General features: G+C 51.8%; 1 long non-coding RNA gene across 2 annotated transcripts in view; it reads left to right on the forward strand.

Annotated features, from left to right (window-relative positions):
• Window positions 1-19,633, forward strand: part of LOC116667942 — a 67,409-nt gene that overhangs the window by 33,209 nt on the left and 14,567 nt on the right. Inside the window, exons 2-4 of one of the 2 annotated variants that reach the window (XR_004324944.1) lie at window positions 16,757-17,187; window positions 17,502-17,609; window positions 18,606-18,728. This is a non-coding gene — a long non-coding RNA (uncharacterized LOC116667942). Of the gene's footprint in view, window positions 1-16,756; window positions 17,610-18,605; window positions 18,729-19,633 lie in introns of both variants that reach the window. The other variant, XR_004324943.1, reaches the window with a different exon arrangement.

The raw sequence follows: 19,633 nt of genomic DNA on the forward strand, positions 1-19,633 counted from the left end.
GAATTATTCAAGTTCACACACTAAGGAAGTGGTGGTGCGGAAGTCTGAGTCCTGGTCATCTGAGTCTGTGCTGTAGGAGGTCAGAGCCAAGGAATAATAGTGTAGGAATAACTTACATGTGTTAAATGCTTATTATGTGCCAAGCACAGTGCTAATATGTATATTATAGATTATGTATAATATATAATCTCAATTAAAAAAACCGTGTTCTATGAGGCAAGTCCTAAATGAGCTGATTTTTTATACAGGAGAGTAAGTAAGGTTAGGTAACTTACTCAAGATCTCACAGCTCCGTGTGGGAACCCAAACCTAGGCGGTTGACAGTAGGGATGATGTGGGTGTTACATATCCTTTGAATGTGATGTGATGTGGACTAAAGAATTGTGTGCAAAATACATACCCAGAACAGGAGGACCCAGGAAGTTTAAAGAGGAAGGGATAAATAAAGCTATTCCTGACGGAGACCAACACAAAGGGAGAGGTGTTGGATGGTTGACTTTCCAATGGCTCCCGGTGGTTTGAGCAGGTCACAACCCGTCTGTTTCAGCTTCATCCAGTCTTGGCCAGCTCCACACATTCTGAGCTGGCCCCAACAGGTCTGGTTTGATGCAAGCCAGCTTGAATCAGTTAGATCTAGTTGCAGCCAGTTGGGTGGGACCAGCTTGAACTGGACTGACCTAGTTTAAGTCCGCCTGTGTCTTCAGGCTGACTACCCTGTCAGCCTTAGTGTTCTGACTCCCCGTGGATGCTCTTCTCTTGGACTCCCTGGTTGGATGGCTTTAGTTGGGACAGCAGTGATAGAGAAAGTGTAGGTAAATTATTAACCTCGCAGAGGCCGCCCTTGGACCCTGGGGGGTCTGCAGCTGGAAGACCTCAGCTGGTGAGCCCTGCCTTGGTCTGCCAGAGCCCTGTCAGAGCACCTCCTCTTCAGTTTCCCTTCCCACTCTGTCCCTGTGGAATTTCCTTGCCACACGCTCTTCCTCCGCCCTTTCCTGTCCTACAAGTAGACTTTTCCTTCGGCGTCTTTCTAAATGTGCGAACCCAGAAATCCGAGTGTGCCGATCTAGAGTCGGGCCTGGGAAGTGAGGTTGGTGTGGGATGGCAGGGCTCCTGTGTGGGGGGTGCCCCCCGGAATGGGTGACTGGCGGGCATTGCCCACTTCATTCCCAGACCCTGAAACAAATGTGACTTGCACTACGACACTGGCAATTCAATTAAACATTGATGTGCGTGGGGGCTGGGGGAGGAAGGTGGGCAGGGAGGGCAGGTGCGGGCTAATGGGATGCCACATTGCATTATCATCCTGCAGAAACCGTGCCCCTTCAGAGAACAATGCAGGCCTGGGGAATGGGGCCTCCGTGCAGGCTGGACCCCCACCCAGGGTCTTGCTGCTCTGTTCCCCGCTGGCCCGGGTGGTGATGGAACTGCAGGACTGATCAGACCCCAGGGAGAGAGTGACAAATCCAGCACCCGCAGTGTCTGGGAGCTGATGATCCCCCAGGACTGGCCATCTCCCTCTTCCCTATGAGAGCCACGCCTAAGGCTGTTTAGAAAACAGGGAAGGCCACCTGGCTGGGAATTTATGTCCTTGGAACTGGAAGAAACTTGGCTGTCACGCTCACCCACCATCATGCAGAGCCGGCCAGGGAGCCGGCCAACATGCTCCTTCCGCAGACCTGGGCTCCATTCTGTACATGGAGAGCGAGCACGTAGGAGCGGGTCCTGCTTCCAGGCGGGCCGTTTCTACCCTGTTTTGCAGCCCTCCTCCCCAGCACTGAAGGTGAACTCTGCTCCAGAGGACTAGTTCCCTCGTTCTCCAGGCCCAGCTCGCTCCTCTTCAGTCTCTGGTGCTGCCACTGCCACCTGGCATGAAGCAGGCCATGCCGGGGCTCTTGGGATCCCAGAGGATACTTCCAGTTTCCTCTGTGGGTCCTGGTTCTCCAGGTCCTCTGAGGAGGGACTGGGGCCACAAAGAGTGGGGAGGATGGGTCTATGCGTGTTCATCGAGAGTGTGTGTGTGGGGTGTCTCTCAGTGAACTGTGTCAGGGGTCTACTTTGTCCCAAGGCCTAAGACTGACTTTACTCAGGAGGCCAAGTCCACTGACTGGCTGCTGAAAGTGCCGAGGGATGGACAGTGCCTAGGCTGACCAACGATGCCCAGAAACTAGCTGTGTTCAGGGACGAGCACTGCATAGCGATGAACTATGTTCGAGGATAGCGCTACCCTGCAAACCAGCGGAGCCCAGGGACTGGCTCTGCCCAGGGCTAGACGCGGCCCAAGGATGGACTGTACCTGGACATCTATGTGCCATGGTGCGCAGGTACCACCTGTGGCAGGAGACCAGCTGTGTCCAGGGACTATGTAGGGGACAGAGACTCTTCTACCTGGAAGTGAAGTATTGTGACCGATGTACAGGCTGCCCAGCTGCATGGCACCGTGCCTAATGTGAAGCCTCTGGCAGCAGCTTTTCTTCTGGGACAGTGTGATGAGGAAGCCCCCACCATCGATGCAGGCAACCTCAGAGTCCCTGTTTTGGCAAACAGAGAAGGTGAGAGAGCACAGCACAGTGTTAGCACATGCTCCATCCTTCCTTCCCATGATGTCATTTTGTCCCTAGGACAACCCTAGGAGGCAGTAGCTAGCTATCACCCCAATTTACAGATGGATAAACTGAGGTTCACCAAGGTAAAAATTCTTTCTGGCTGAGTCTGGGAGCTTCCCATCCTCCTTATCACTCCCCAAGTGGAGGGAGAGGTTGGGGCCTCTCCCTACCTCCCATAAGAGGAAACTGAGGAAGGACCAGAACCCAGATGTGCAACCTGCAGTTGGCAAGTTAAACCCACTTGTGGAAGCAGCCCTGACTCCTTGGGCAGGAGAAGGGCACTTGGCAGGCCTGGTAGGAAGGCCTTCCTGCGGGCTGCATTCCTGGTTGCTGTCTTGGAGGCGGGCAGGACGGGGTGTGGAGGCCGTCTGCCTCCTCACAAGCCCCCTTTCATGATGTTCAACAAGGCTCCCTCTGAGCCTGAACTTGGCTGTGCAAACACGCACATCTGGGCCGCGGGCTGCAGCAGGGCAGCGGAACTCCCCCACAGCTGGCCAGCTGCTCCTGACCTTCTGGACAAAGGGAGCATTGGCCCCGTGGGGGCTCCCAGGGAACTTGGGGCTCTGGAGGGGACGGTCCCTACCCGGCTCTCCGCGGGGAGCAGTCCTCTCTGGCTGCCGCCTGTCATTTCCATCAGGACTGGAACGCTGATGCTGACAGCATTTCCTGCTGAGGGCATGCCCTCCTCCTCCCTCGAGGGCCAACACCCAGCCAGCACAGGAGAAAGCAGAACAAAGGCCGCAGGCAAAGACGGACGCAAGTTGTGGGCAAAGGGGCATCTCAACAGCCATCCTAGTCTAACCCCCCTCTTCATGGAATGTATAATTTCATGTGGGAGAAAGACACATCAAATAATTGCAAGAAACAGTTGTTAAAAACAACACACTCTTACCTAGTGTTTTTCAGATTCCAGGCACTGTTTTTGGTGCTTTCCATGTTTTAACTCATTTTATTCTTACCACAACCCTGAGGAGGGGAGGGAAGGGGGAGACTCTTACTGTTCCCATTTTACAGATTAGGTGATTGAAGCACAGAGAGATTAGGTGACTTGCTCAAGGCCAGAAAGCTAGTAAGTGGCAGAGCCAGGATCTGAACTCAGGTAGTGTGGGCTCCTAACACTGAGGCACATTTACAAACAGCCGAGGGCGGTAATAGGGAGAGGTGGCGTGGGAAGTGGAGAAGTTCTTGGGAAGGGAAATAGAATTTGTGTTCAGGGACGGTCACTTTGGCTGCTGGGTGGAGGGCGGATCTGAGCATCCAGACTGGAAGCTGTCAAACTGGAAGAGTACAGGTGAGAGTTGCTGGATGCTGCCTCGATTCGGGCAGGGCAGCGGGCATGGGGAGAAGAGGACAGGTTTTGTAGAGATGTAGCGTCTAGACTGGTGGGAGCCGGCAGCAGGGTGAGTGTGAGAGTGAGGGTGAGGGTGGGGTTGACTACTCCACCCTATTTTTGGGGAGTGAGCCAGCCTGGCCCCAGGTTCCCTCTTCACTTGCCTGGCAGGACCTTCCTGCCTCTGGGAGGATGTTTGGGGCCTTTCATTGCCGTGCTCCAGCTGCCAGGAGCATCCCCGAGGGCTCAGGGAGAGAGAAGGTGTGTAGTCCAGCAGAGGAAGCCCATGATGGGGCGGCAAATACAGATTTAAATTCTGACTCCTCCTCTGACAAGCTGTGGACTTTGGGTGCATCACCCATGTCTCTGGACCTCAATTTCTTCTGAAATTGGGGCGATGATGCCTCCCTCATGGGGCCTGTGTGTGAGTGGCAGAGCTAAGGGGCTTGGGCTTCTCTTCCTCTTGCTGTTTTAAATAGCCTCGTTTGAGGGTCTTTCCACCTGGCAGCCGGAGGACTCAGGAGGTCTGCACACTTATCTCTCAGAGGCCATGAGCTGTGTCGTGCTGGATATGCCTTCTGCTCGGGGCCTCGGTGTCCTGCTCTGGGCCGTGAGGACACCGTGGGAGGTAGAGGAGCCCGGGCCGTCCTGCCAGGTGGGTGGAGAGTCCTGCTGCTTGAGTTTAGCTCCTGGAATGCAGCTGGCAGGAAAGGACCTTTCTTGTTCATCCCAGTTCATTCTCTTGTGTAACGAACGTTTAGCTGAATATCTACTAAGTGCCAGACCCTGGAGGCAATATTGTGATGCAACAAGGTGTGCAAAGCCCTGGCTTTCCAAAGCTCGGTTCGCGGTGGGGGAGGTGAAGAGTATCAAGTCGAAAAATCAACAAAGAGGGTTGCAGCAATGAGATGTGCTACAAGGACAGAAAACCCCCAGTGATGTCAAGGAGTGGCAACGGGGAGAAGGGCTTCTTTAGATGGGGTGGGCGGGGGTAGTCAGGGGAGGGGCCGCTACGAGAGGCCAGGTGCAGGGGGAGCAGAGGCCATGAGCGAGGGATGAGAAGCCAGCCTGGAGATGCTGAGGACGAGCTGGTACGGGACTAGCAGGGGCCCGGAGAGGCAGGAGAGAAGCCAGCTCATGTAGGGCTTGACAATCTCTTTTAAGGAGTATGAATTTTCCTCTAAGAGCAATGGGAAGCCTTTGAAAGGATTAAAGCCGGGGCAGGACGTAATCCCATGCACTGGTTTAAAAGGTTACTCAGGTTCCCGTGCAGAGGATGGATCATGTGGAGGAAAGAATCCCGATGGCCCTTGGACTCCAGCTCCCACTCTCCAAGAGTGCCCCCCACCCCCATCAGGCATCACCTGCTCTCCGCACTCTCCAGATGTGCCGTGGTCCCAGAGAGCGCCAGGGTCCCTGAGGCCAAGGAGTGGCTGGCTGGCTGACCCCCGGCAGCCTGGGCTGGAGGCCCAAGGGTGGAGACCCACGCTCGGGGACAGTGTGTGTGGACATGGCTGTCCTGGCTGCTTCCACCCACCTCACAGGGCAGGCCTCCTACCCCCACCCTGCATGGGGCTTTTGAATTAAAAAGTCTTAACTTTTTCTTTTAAATGGCAGCTCTGTGTACTGTACATGGTAATTAATACATTAGCATTTATGCAAAATACCATCACAGCCGGGCTGGTATGTCAGCTGCCTTCCTGAGCTGCAAAAGCATGAGCGCCCCGAGGTACCTTCGACAGGCTCCGCCCCTAGCAGGCAGCTCCCTTTGACCTGCCCTGTTCACTGACCTGTCTGCATGCGCACGTTTCTGTGTGCGCTGGCCCATGCGTGTGCTGCTGCTCGCGGGACTCTGTGGGTATGCTGGTGTCCGTGTGTGTGTGTGTGTGTGTGTGTGTGTGTGTGTGTGTGTGTGTGTGTTTGCACGCACGTGCTCATGTGACTGCACATTAGTGGTATATGAGGCCATCCCTGTGTCTGTGCGTGCCTGCGTGCCAGTCTGGGCGTGAGTGCCTACAACTGCAGTTTTACATGTGTGCATCTCTGAATGTGTGTGTACAGCTCTGTGTGCCCAGGTGCAGGTCTGAGGGTCTGTGTATAAGTGTGCATGAGGTATGTGTCTGTGCAAGTCTGTATGCACTTATGTATGTGTGCCTGGGTACACGTCAGTGTGTCTGTGTGCATCTGTGTGGGTTATGCATGCATGTACACGTGTGCACAAATATGTGTGTTTATGTTCATGTGTATTGTCAGTGGGCACCCGTGTACAAGTGTTCATATGTTTTACGCATGCATATGGGGTCTGCAGTTTGTGTATGTGCATCTGTCTGTTAGTAAGGCTGTGTGTGTCTCTGTGTTTGGATATACTCATGTGCATTCTGATACAGGCTGAAGTTTGTGTGTGTGTGTGTGTGTGTGTGTGTGTGTTTGTGTGTGTGTGTGTGTGTGTATGAGATGCCTGCTAGGGTGGTTCTGAAATGAACTTGTAATGCAGTGGGAAGAACAGCCCACTGGGAACAGTGACATCTGGGTTCAAGCCCTGGCTGCACCACTTGCTGGTTCTATGACCTTGGGAGAGTCACTGCCCCTCTCTGTGCCTCAGTTTCCTTGTCTGTGAATGATGGGAATGATGAGAAAATCCTGCCCATAATGACAATGATAAATATTTCTTAGGCGCTGGATGCCCTGCAGTTAAGGAGCTCACGGTGCAGTAGGGAGATGAACCCTAAATTGGCAGTGACAGCGAGGTCATTAGGACGAGGAAGCAGGGTGCTAGGAGGAATGGCATTTAGCCCTGAACAGGAGATGGGGTGGGAGGGGGACGGGAAGGCTTCTAGCAGGAGGTGATTGTTGAGTGGAGTCTTGGAGGATGAATAGGGATCAGCCAGATGAAGATGAAGAGCTCGCCAGGCTGAGGGAGCGCAGAGGTGGAGTTGTCTGGCCCTTTCAGTGTGGCCGGAGACCGAGATGAGTTGCAGGAGAGGTGAGGGGTAGCTGGAGGAGACAGCCCAGGGCTGCATATGCAGGACAACATGGAGCCAGTGAGACCTTAAAGAAGGAGAGGGTTGGGGTTACAGTAGAAACATCACTGTAGCATCTGCAGGGAGGAAGGACTAGAGAGGGATGCAGTGACTGGAGGTGAGTGGTAACCTGGTGACAGTGAGCCTGAGCCAGCCAATAGGGAAGAAGGGGAGGGGAGCGAGTCAGAGGGTGTTGCTGAGTCAAAATCAATACCCTGCAGAGATTGATTTGATAATGAAGTGAGGGGAGGGAGAGGGAAGAGCCGGGGTGATGCCCAGTTTGTGGCTCCAGTGATTGGCTGGTTGAGTCAGTGGATGCAGCAGGAAGAAGGAAAGGGTTCTCTCTGGAGGGAGGATGATGGGTTTAGACATCTTGAGATGCCACTTGTTAATTCATTTATTCAGACATTCACCATGTGAGGGGCATTTGAGAGACCAAGATGAACAAGACAGAAGACTGTCATAGGCAGAGGTAAAATCAGGTGCAAAAGCCCAGCAGCAGGAGGGATGGTGGAGTCTGGGAAGAATTATAAAAGGCTTAGGGAGAATATAGGAGAGTGAGAGCCTAGGCCTGAGCATGCTGGGGCTGGTAGGTGGGTAAGTAGGTGGAAAGTTTGGGGAAGACAGTAGGGGGAGGCACTGACCATGTGGAATCGCCAGGTAAGGTTTGTGTTTTAGGAAACTTTTTCTTTCCTCTTCTTGCCCATGTCCAAAGCCTCCCAAGGGATCCTTGGTTTTCTGATCTGTAAGATGGGGCTGATGATCCAGGCTGTTGCCATACCGTTATGAAGTAGATTAAAGCTGGGCCCTTGTAATGTGTCCCTGCCCTCAAGGAACTTCCAGAAACACACTCTTGTGTAGTAGAAGTCATGATGGGGGTGGGGGTGGGTGGGCAGCACATAATAGGTACTCAATAAATATTTGCTGAAAAAATTGTCAATTGAATGAATAGTAGCACAGGGATCTGTGGGAGCTGAAGGAGGCATCTGAGCCACCTGGGAGTAGGGGGAATCCAGGAAGACTTCTCAGGGGAGGTGACCCCTGAGCTGGATCCTAAAGTGTGAGTGGAAATTAGCCAGGTGAGAGGGAAGGGAGCTGCACGGACTGGGGCAGGGTGGGGAGGTGGGGAGCTGGGATGATTGTAAGTAATTCAGTGAAGACTGGGGATGGGTGTGGTTGGAATGGGACAGATTCCAGATCACAAAAGACCTTGAGTACCAAGCTAAGGAGCTTAGATTTTCCCCCCCCAGAATATGGAGCCGTAGAAGGCTTTTACCAGAGGAATAGCTGGTGAGTTTTGTAAATCTGATAGAAATCGCTCTGGGTACTGGATATTGGATCCCGACTGAGGGAGAGCAGAGCTAAGGACAGAGAGGCCCGTGATGGGGTCTTTTGGGGCTTTTAGTTTGGGGTCATGATTCTGCTGCTGGACCTCTTGGATTTATTTTGAGGAATGGAGCACCAAGCCTTTTGAAATGAAGGCATGCTCTGGGCAAGCAGCAGGAGCCCTGGTTTCTACCCCTGCCCTGCCACGATCCTGCCCTGTGACCTTGGCTTGGCCACGTCAGTTAGCTCCTCAGGGCTTTAGGTGGTTCTCGGTACGGAGCCCTGAAGAGGGGGATGCAGGCAGAAAGGGAGGGATGTTGGGGAGGGTTTTTTCCCCTCCCCTCCTGGGGCACAGAAGGACCTAGAAAGTAGGGTTGAGGGGACAGCGGCCTGCCTTCCTCCTTCCCTTTGCTCGACTGGAGGAGGGTGAGGACGAGGACAAGCCCGGCTCATGTATTTTCATGCCTTGGCCTCGACACTCAGCCCCACAGTCCCAGCTCACAGGGTCCGGGAGGCTGCTCTGGGGTGGGCCGACCCCACCCGCAAGCAGACACTCCGCTATTGTTCAAAATGGAATTGGTCCCAGGAAGCTTGGAGCCTGTGAAAACCGCTATGAATTTTGCAAAACAGCTCTGAGGCGGTAAAGCATGTCAGAAGAATCAAATGCAGATATCCGTATTTAGAAACTCCACTCTGGACGGGCATGATGTGCCCGGAGAAAGATGGGGCTCCGGGGCTAAATGCCTCTGCCCTGTGGCCTCGGAGGGTGCCCACGCCAGAGGGGCGACAGCCCCACGGCCCCTTTGGCCCCAGCGTCTGCTGTGTTTGCCTGGCCTAGGCTGGATCCTCCATTCTTTCCTAATGTACCTATACCTTTTTTTTTTCTTTTGAAAGCAGCTTTATCATTCCGTAAAAAAGGATACATATGCTCATTGCAAAAAATTCAGACAATATGGAAAAGTTCAAAGAAAAATGTAAAAATCACCTCCGATTTCACCATCCAGAGATAACCACATAATATTTTGGTGAACGTCCTTCCAGACTTCTCTCCGTGCATAAATAGACACAAATAGATTCCACGTATGCAGTCCTACCCTGAGTGAGACCAGACGACACATGCTGTTCTGTCACCTGTTTTTTTCCCCCCACTCAGCAATATGTCATGGACATCATTCATGTCAATACATAGAGATCCGCCTCCTAGTTTTAATGCCTGCATTGTATGTATCGATACACCTCACTTCACTTACCCAGTCCCCAGCTGATGGCGATATGTGTTTTCCCAATTGTTTTACTCTTATAAACTTCCCTGCAATGAACATCTATGTGCATATATCTTGGTGCCTTCATTCATTCATTCATTCATGCCACAGATGTTTATCAAGTGTATTCTACAACCCAGCCCAGTGCCAGGCTGGGGACAGAAATAGTGAATAAAAGAACATGGTCAGTCCTTGCTTTTGCAGAGTTTATGATGTAGTGGGGAGACAGGACATCCAGCATCTGCCAGCCGGGAAGACAGCGATTTTTTTTTGCGATGAGCTTATGTCTTAAACGCTTACAGAAATAACTGCCCAATTAGCACACGAGAAGCAGTACAAAGAAAAAGTACACATATTATGAAGGAAAAGTACAGAGAGGAGAAGATGAGAGAAGGTAACTTAGACTTGGGAGTCAGGGAGGGCTTCTCTGAGGAGGTGACATTCAGGTTGAAGGATGAGTGGGCAAGAGATGGGGTCAGAGGATGGAACAGGAAAGGAGAGGGAACAGCAAGAGGATGCACTGAAAGTGAGCAGTATTTTCAACGGATGACATACGGAAAATGTCTAAAAATGGGATCGCTGGGTCAAAGGGTAAGCAGGGCTTGCATTTTGTCACACCTTGTAAATTGCTTTCCATGAAGGTGTTGCACATTTATAACCTCATAAAGGGCAAGCGGCGAGGTTGCTGTGAAGATTCAGTAAGAGCAGGCGCGGAGGGAGGGTTGAGCCTATGGGTTGCGGACAGAAAGCAGGCTGATCGCTGCTGTTGCCGTTATTCTTATAATTATCTTTGCCAGTCTAATCGGTGAAAAATGATATCTCATCTTTGTTTTTAACCAACGTGTCCTTTTTTTTCTTTTCCCCTGAGTCGGCAGGAAATTGAGCCCTTGAGGGGAAATGAACTATCTTTCTTTCTTCAGCCACCTTTGTCAAAACCTTCCTGTGCTCCTTGGAGAGGCAGGAAATGCTCAGGGTCCCTGGCCTGCAGTCCCATCCTCCCAGCAAAGCCCCTGGGACTTAGAAAGGACTCCAAATCTCTTGTGGTGTTGGGTTTCCAAAGGCAGGTGCCAATCAGAGTGGAGGGTGGTTTGGAACCTGTGCGGATGGGTGTTATGCCCTTGGGGAGGGACAGGCAGAGAGGTGGGGGCGCTGGAGGCAGAATCCACATGCCATTAGGCGTGCTTAGAGATCCCAGGTGCTCCTGGATGATACTGATACAGCTAGATGAATATTAACAGAGTGGCTATTAATATTAATGACAATAATAAACAAGTGTGAGGATTATTTTTAAAGAGGGCTGCTGCTCCAGCTGCTGCCTCCCTTCATTAAGAAGCTTCTGAGGTTCTTGGCCTTCCTCTCCCCAGACCTCACGGCATCCTCATGACCTCTGCCTGGGCCAGGACTGAGCCAAAAGGCCTTTCCGACACTTTGGATTGAACCAGAATCAATGCAGGAAACCCCAAGTTTCCGTCCAAGGCGCTCTGAGCGATGAGAGCGGATGCGGGCCGAGGAAGGGATGAATTGGCTTGTGTACCAGGCAGCCAGCTGCCAAGATGCTACTTCTGACCCTCTCAGGCATAAGGCCATGCTGTCTCCATCCCCAGAGGAGTGTGGGCAGGGGGCTTGCAAGGGGACAATCTCTTGCGAAGGTGGCTGGAGGAATTACCCTGCTAAAGTGGTCATGAATTATAGAAAGAAGAGGCGGGAAGGAAGGCCCAGAATATCATATGTGTAAATAAACCGGAGTGGCGGCCAGACAGAAAAGCCAGCCACCAAAGTCCTGTTACCCACAGCGCCCCTTCTCGTCCCAACCCACTCGTGCCGACTACCACGGTGAGTCGCTTACGACCTCCTTCTTCAAAGGATTTGTTAATAAGTCAATGACGGAACATCTAAAGGGGAAAAAATATTTCTCTTTATAGTTGAAGATAATTGTCCCAGGAAAAAAAACACAACAAACCTTTAATTACAACTCACATGGAGAAAGCTTGATTTGTGGGCAAAGCCCAAATGCTGAGGAGCTGGATGTAAAATATTTGTAATATTTAGGGAACCTAGAGTTTTACATAAAAGTAAACAGCATTGCCTGAAGGCACAATTTCCAGCAACACAATAAAATGTGCAGTGAATTTATGGCGGCCATCCATTAGCTCTTACCAAGGCAACGTCGTCCCTATCTGTCGTCCATCATTATAATAGAGGGTTAATGCACCGAATTTACATAAAAAAGTCATATTGTCTGCATGAATTATTTACACTCGAAGCTGTTTTTACAGCTTGGTTTCAAGCTGGATTCTGGGAGAGATTCTGCCAGTAAATTACTCTGTGGAGACCTGGTTCTATAACTGCGCGCAGAGCCGGCAATGAAAAGAAAGGAAAATGGGCCGGCCCTGGCGGGTCGTTGGTGCTGACGCCTCTCGATGGGGGCTGGAGGCGGTGGAGGGGGCTTGTGAGGCTGTCGGACTTTGCTGCTGCAGATGCGGCTCCGTCTTGGGGCCCATGGCTTTGAGGGTTCTTGCCTCGCTGCCCACGTGGTCCAAGCCAGTTCAGGCCACGGAACCACGGCGATCCTCCAGAGGTGTCTGAGGGCTCTTGGTGACTGAAGTCAAGAGGTCTTTTAGGGATTAGGGTCCTGGAGAGGGAAAGGAGCTGCTGTGTTGGTTGGAGCAGGGGCCTAGCTCAGCGGTATGAGAGAGACCCATTGTCCCCATTGTACAGATGGGAAGACTGAGACCCCGAGAGGCACCTACTTAAGAAGTAGGAAGCCCATTTATCCCAGATGGGCCTGGGGGATGTGGGATGGGCAGACATTTTAGACATAGAGGGAGAGTGGGGCTGGGATGGGGCATCCTTGGAGGACATACAGAGAGTCCCCATGCCTTCCATCTCAGCCGTTATGCTTTCTAGGATGTTTTGCAAATCAAGGTAGTGTTTGAGGTTGAGCTGGGGATGAGCTGTCATGTGGCACTGGGTTCCCTTTTTACTTTAGGGTTTAGGATGCTGGAGGAACTGCTCCCACTTCTAGGCGATATGGAGTTATGGGAGGCCGGGCATGCAATGGAAGCACACCTGGATTTTTAATCCCATGACAGCCACATGGCCTTGGGCAAGGCTTTTAGCTTCTGGGGGCTCAGTTTCCTCATTTCTAAAATGGTATTTTAAATCCCAACTCTCCCAGTCTGCCCCTCTTCCCCTAAATGACGAGAGGCTCAGAGGGGATAACATACTCTGGGAGGGATGTGTTACCAGCAAGGCCACAGGAGACAGGGGTCATCAGAGGGCAGCCTCGGGGTTAGGGCTGACAGAAGGCCTTGAAAAGAAGAGTGTAGGAGAGACAGCTGGAGAGAAGGCCGGACAGTCAGACACAATGAGATAAAGTCAAATCCCAGAGACAGAGAGATAGGGAGAGACAAAGAACAAATACACAGAAACAAAAGAGAAAGGGACAGAGATGGAGTGGGGAGCGGGGGGCGGGGGGAGAGGTGACTGTCACAGGGAGAAAAGAGTCAGGCAAACTCAAGCTGCCTATGCCTGGGACATCCTGGGGCCCTGAGGATGTTTTCCTGGCCTGCGGGAAGAGGTTGGCAGGGCGGGTCTTCACTGGGCCAGTGCTACCTCTTGCCTGGACCTCTTTTATCCCTCCAGGCCAAGAAGCAGCTGGGCTTCTCCCTGGCCTGCAGGTTCCTGCCTCTTCTCCCTCTGCTTTTCTTCAGCACCAGGAAGCCCAAGCCGATGCTGGGCCCCCCTACCTCTCCCGCCTCCCCCCATCCCCAGTCCCCACACCTGCACTCCGGGTCTCCCGCTCCCTCCCAGCAGGTCCCAGGGGCCCTGAGACAACAAATGACTCCCTGCTGACGGGTTGCTGGCTGCCTCCTGCCTGCCAGCCTGTTCTGCTGCACACCGCAGATAATCATGTAAGGCAAGGGAACCCCTCCTGCCCGCGGTCGTGTGATTTAAACCTGAACTTTGCTTTGCTTTCATCCCCAGGAGAAGCAAGATTTAGATGATAAATTTCTCTGTCTTCCTGAGAGTGTGCACACACAGGTGCGCACACACACTGCAGACTCCCTACGCGTGAAGACTTACACACAAACGTGTCCTCCCCATTGCAAACCACATGTGTACACGTTCACATATGACGCATCTGTATGCACACACATACACACACTGTCCAGAGAACTCACGGACATAGGTTATGGCAGGGGGAAGATGTGGTGATGGCTGGAACAGCTGGGATGGATGGGGTGGGTGGGAGAGGGCGGAATGGACAGGCAATGCTGAAATTGCCAGAAGCTCTCCAAACCTCACCCCACCTGGTTGCCCGGAAGAGGGGAATGGGGTTTGCGTTTTTGTGTGACTGGTGTGTCTCCGTGCGTTGGGCAGGTCTCGGTGTGTGTCTGTGGGCTTTCTCAAGCGCTGGTGCCTGTGTTGATGCTGCTGGCCTCAGGCACGCTGGTTCCCCTCTCTGGTCTTCAGTTCCCTCTGGGCACTAAGGGTCCTGCAGGTTCTGACTTTCATCAATCTGTGTGACCTTGAGGGTGTGTTTCCCTGAGGTTGAAGTAAGCGGGGCGTGTGTGTGTGTATGTGTGTGTCAGTGTGTTTGGGAAATGGTCTGTGGGTGTGTTTTGCTTAATGGAAGAATTTGTGAGGGCGCGGACATGAAGCCATCCTTAGTTAAAACTGCACCCCTCCCTGCTTCTGACTCCTCTGCTTGAAAATTCTCCATAACATTGATCACCATTGAACACCCTGTATATTACTTAGTTATGCTGTCTCTCTCCCCTGCCAGAATGTAAACTCCATGAGGACAGGAATTTTAGCTGTTTTCTTCATGTCTGTATCCCCACTATTAGAGCACTGCCATGCGGTAGCATTGTGTGTTCTATAAATATTTATTGGATGAATGAACAAATGAATAACTTTAGCATCTCTTTCAAGAGTTTCCTTAAGTGTCACTTTTTTTTTTTCCTGAAAATACTGTTAATCATAAAGTGCCACCTGTGGACCAGTGGGCGTGACCTCACCAAAGTGCAGGTAAAGTATGGAAAGCAAGGAATGTTGCTTATCTTTACAGGAGCAGTTTTGAAGGAGTTCTGAGGATGGAAAAGCACATTTCAGGGTATCAGGAAGGGAGATGGAGAAGATCAGGCAAAGACAGTTGGTTTGGGAAAGATCTGGAGGAAGGAGGAAAACACATATTAACTGAAAGAGGCCGTGAGGTTACCTGATCATTCCCACTGACCTGGTGACTTTCATCAACCTTCCTGTCGCGTGACTCAGGTCCACGGCATGTGGTAGCTTACAAAGGTTTTCCAGCTATTGGTGAAAGGGAGACTCTCACTGAAGGTAGGAATTAATGGGAAAATGTCTAGGACCGTGCTGTCCGGCCCAGGAGCTGCTGGCCAGACGTACGTGGTTGTTGGGCACATCAATGTCACTGTCATGACGAGGCCCTGACCACCTGCTTAAAGTTGCTACCTGCCCCTCCCAAGCACTCCACTTCCCCTTCTCTTGTTCTAATTTTTCTTCCTCCTAGATCACCTTCCAGTGCACTGAATAACTTACTAATCTAAGTTGGTCTTTTACTGGTGGTACCCCGGTTAGAATGAAAGCCCTCACAAGAGGCGGGGCCTTGGTCTGGTTGGGCCACTGACGTGTCCCACGTGGAAGAGGGCCTGGCTGGTAGCAGGTGCATAATTAATATTTAGTGGAAGCATGGGGGGGCTCTGTCTGTGTCGGGAGGGTGGGTAGGCTTAGGAAGGGTCGTGCGGATGGGCTTGTAAAGCAAGTGCTGTGGGGGCGTGACGGTGGAGGGGCTGTGTTTTTGATGGTGAGGACGAACATGTTTGGGAGGATGGTGGGCTTGCTGCAAAGCTCTGTCCTCTGAGGCCCCGAGGCTGGTTCTCTGATAGAGGCTTCAGGTTCTAGGCATCCTGCTGGGGTGTTGTCAAGGGTTTGCGGCAGACCCCCCGGTGGCTTCCCGTGTCATTTCAGGAATCCTTTTCTGAGCTGGCTATCTCTTTGGTGGCCATGGACTGAGCTGCAGTCGTGCAGCTTGCCTGGCCCACTCCCTCCGTCCCTCTTGGGTGGACCTGGGCCCCAGGCTTAGTGAATTTCCTCAACCTGTGGCTTGGTCTGACCCCTGGAGAGGGGAGGAGTCAGGAGATAGGTGAAGGTGTGTGGTCAGTGCTGGAGGACGTTTGTGCTGGGTGGCTGGATGCAGCATCTGGATATTCTGGGCATGTGGCTAGGAGGACAGGCCTTGGGCAGGTGGGGATCCTGGCCACTGGGGGCTCAAGGGGCAGAGGTCCGTTCACAGTCATCAGTGTCTGGCAGCAGGTGACTGGACTTTGATGCGAGGCTGGGTAGAAGATCCAGGCTGGCTTCATGCTTCAGCTGAGTCGAGGGTCCAGGGGTCAGACCCTCGGGAGCTTAGAATGTGCGTGTGGAGATCAGCCTCTGGGGTGAAGGCGAGGAACCCACTGAATCTGGCCTTCAGGAAGCAGTGGGGTCTGTGCCTCAGCCCAGTCCCTTTTTAAGGGAAAGAGGTGGGAACAGAGCTTCTGGAAGGTGGGGGTAAGGAGCGACCATCCCTAGGGATGAGAGTGTCAGGACCCACGAGGTGCTCAACAAAGTGGACTTTGGGCCGAGGCCCAAAAGACAAATACAGTAGGGCCAGAGACAGTCCCCTTTAAGCCGGCACTTAGGAACTATTGCCTAATGTTTAGGATCAGACAGAGCCCTACTTAGCTTTCACACTTTCCTGCTGTGTGATCTTGGAAGGTTTCCTTAACCTCTCTGAACCTCAGTTTCCTCGTAGGCAAAATAGAGATACTTTAAATTTCACACCAGGATGGAAAGGATTAGGCTGCTGTTACCACTGGTACTATTTTATTCCAAAAACTGCACAGAACCGGGAAGGGGAGACAGTCGTGAGAGGAATTCACATACAAAAGAGCTAGGGTTTTGGCTGATTGCAAAAGGGACTTGCATGGGTGGTGAAATCTGTGACACTCAGAAAAGAGGGCAGTGAGACCAGGTACCTCTTTCAGATGCTCGACAGCTTAACAACCGGTGGATGAAGGACATGAGCTGGTGTGTGGCGGAGAGGAATTGATTTCCTGAGCACCTACTGTTTGTCGGATGCTTCGCATACCTGGTTTTACTTCATCTTCAGAAGGGTGCACACTAGACGTGACCGTCTTTATTTTGCAGACGAGAAACTAAATCTTCAGGAAGTTAAGTGACTTTCCCAAGACCCGCGGAGCTGGGATGCAAGCCTGGATCTGCCTGACTGTCTGCCACATCATGCTGCCTTCCAAGACACACTGCGTAGCATCTCTCTGGTCCCTTGAGGACACCATGGATGGCTGTGAGGGCACAGAGGGAGCTCCCATTGGGCTGTACAATGACCATGGAACGTTCCTATAAGTGGAACCGGGACAGTCTGTGAAGGTCTTTAGACGCAGCTGTGGGGCTCTGCCTTCTACCCCATTCTGACCAATATATGCCAAGGACATGGAAGAAGATGTAAAGAGTGCAGACCTGTAGCAGTGGGAGCTGCTGAAACAGGGGAAACAGTCAGAGAAAAGGCTCAAATTGCATGATCAGGATCCAGAAAGCTCTCCAGAGGCCGGAGTGACAAGGTGAATTTAGCATGAGGAAATGTCACAGGGAGAAATGCTGAGGCCCACCTTGACTACAGGAAAAATTTATAGAGAGAAGCAGCAGCCCATGAGAAAGGGATTTAGAAGTTCACGGGCCAGGAAGTTCAGTGTGTCAGTGGGCTGGCTACATTAACAGAGGTATGGGGTTTAAGTCAAGGCAGGAGAACCAACCATCCTGGCGCAGCCTGCTCTCTGCCCTGGGCAGTTTCTGTTGTACATATTTGAAGGTCATGTGCTATTTTCTGCTTTTTCAGCTCTTCATTTTTTTGGTGGGGGGTTTCTTTGGGGGACAGAACCCTTCTGGAGTTTGACCCTTGGATTCCATCCAGAACAGCCCTCCAGAATGACACCTTTGAAGGTGGGAAAGCAAGCTGCAGATGTTCTGAAATTTTGTTGGTGTGGTGAGTTCTGGATCTGATCTTTATGCCAAACTGCCTGCGTCTGAGGAGAGGAAAATGCTGGTCCCTGAGTATTGTGGAGCAGGGAGGGGTCTTGGTCCCCTTGGCCACTGGCCAGGTATATCCACCAGTTTTCCAGCTGTCTCCTGCCACTCTTAAAGCTCTCAGCCCGCTGGTCAGTGGTTTGCCAGAGCCTGGCAGGGCTGGACCCCCCGTGCCGGAGGCGGGCAGGAACAGAGAGCCTGGGAGTTGCTCATGTCAGGGCTGGATCCCTGCTGGAGCTGGGGTGTCACCTGCCAAGCTGAATTCGGCACAGGAAGTGCCTGGCTGGGAGACGTACTGTTTAATTTGGAGGTTCTGTTCCACTCTGAAATGCACTTTTTTTCTGGCAGCTGCAGTGAAGTGAAGCTGTTGCATTTCCCTCTCTCATGCCAGAATCACAGCCACTTTTTCCTGAGAAAGAAACAGGGCTGCAGACAGTTTTACTCATGAAATACTTCTTTTCCTCTTAAATCTGTTTTTGTAATTTTTTTTCTGCCTGAACGTAAAAGTAAAACGGATGATATTGAAATAAACAAGGCATTTGTGATAGGAAGGTTAAAGCAGATTGTTGGGGGTGGGGAAGGGGGGTTGGCTCCACCCTGTGTTTCTGCACACAGGCTGCTCATAGCCTGTTGAGGACGGGAGGGAGAGAGTGTGTTCAACGTCTGTCCACCTCCCAGCCCAGAGGAGCCCTTCTCTCTAAGGGTCTTAGGGAGTCACTGAGAAAGGCCATCGGGGAGGGAACTATCATTTATCAAGAGCCTACTAAGTAATACAGGCAAGGTCATTCAATCCTCAGAGCAACCTTAGGGGATAGGACCCATTTTGTAGATAAGGAAAGGTGAGGTTCAGATGGATTAAGGTGAACCAGTCAGGGATATACAGACCTGGGGTTTGAACCTCCATCTGTCTGACCTCAAATGCCTTGCTCTTTTTGCTCTTCTTTGCTCTAAGCAGTTGGATCTTGAGCTGGGGGATGTAAAAGGAGGAGCAGAAGGAGAAGAAAGATGATGAGAGACATCAGCCAGCACTGAGGAGTGGGCATCCTACCTGGTGAGATGGAATAAGACACTGACCGCTGTGAGTGAGCCAAGCCCTAGCTGTTGGCTTCTGATGAATATGGGTGGTTTGGGGAAGGGTGTGGGGTGTGGCTGGGTTTGGCTTGATAATCAGGATGGGCTTCCTGGAGGTGGAGGTCTCTGGAAGTTGAATAGAGGTGAAGGAATGTCCTCACTGCAGCATGAGCAAAAGCAGAAAAGGTCTGAGTCTGGCTTTGGTTTGGGGAGGTAAGTTCGAGCAGGGTAGTGATGATTGTGGTGAGCGTATGTCTGTTGGAGTTGGGGTAGGAAGGAATCAGGCTAGAGAGTGTATTGCAAAGAAAGAGCCCTGGGCTGGGAGGCAGGTGTCTAGTTCTTGTCCTGATTCTGCTACTGACATGCTGTGTGATCTTGGGCAAATCTCTTTCCCTCTCTGGGCATTAGATTTTCTGTCCGTAAAATGGTGGAATTGGACTAGAGGATCCTGAAGGGTCCTTGCAGGGTCCTATAAAGAGAGAAGATGACTAGAGAATCCAGAAGGCTTGGACTGTCAAGACTTGGCACTAGAATCATGAAATGTTAGTGCTAAAAGGGCTCCCAGGAATCATCTACTAAATCATGTTACTTTATATCTTAAAGGACAAGTGGGAGTTTTCAAGGTGAAGGGAAGGTAGATGGAGGGGAAAAGAGGGCATTCCAGGCTGGGGGTATAGCATGAGCACAGGCATGGATGGAAGCAAAAGAGGGTGGGCAGAGGACACCAAGATGTTCAGTGTGGTTGAAGAATAAAGACCAACATGATGCAGAGGCAGAGGTAAGTGATCAAACAGGAGAGGGAGATGGGGCCAGACCTTGGAGAACCAAGGGGCTTTGATCCCGTCTTCTGGGTAATAGGGAGCCATTGAAGGGATGGAAGGGACATGCTAAGGGGGGCAATTCTGAAAGATC

The sequence above is a fragment of the Camelus ferus genome, chromosome 13 (genome assembly GCF_009834535.1).
Source record: "Camelus ferus isolate YT-003-E chromosome 13, BCGSAC_Cfer_1.0, whole genome shotgun sequence".
Lineage (NCBI taxonomy): Eukaryota > Metazoa > Chordata > Mammalia > Artiodactyla > Camelidae > Camelus > Camelus ferus.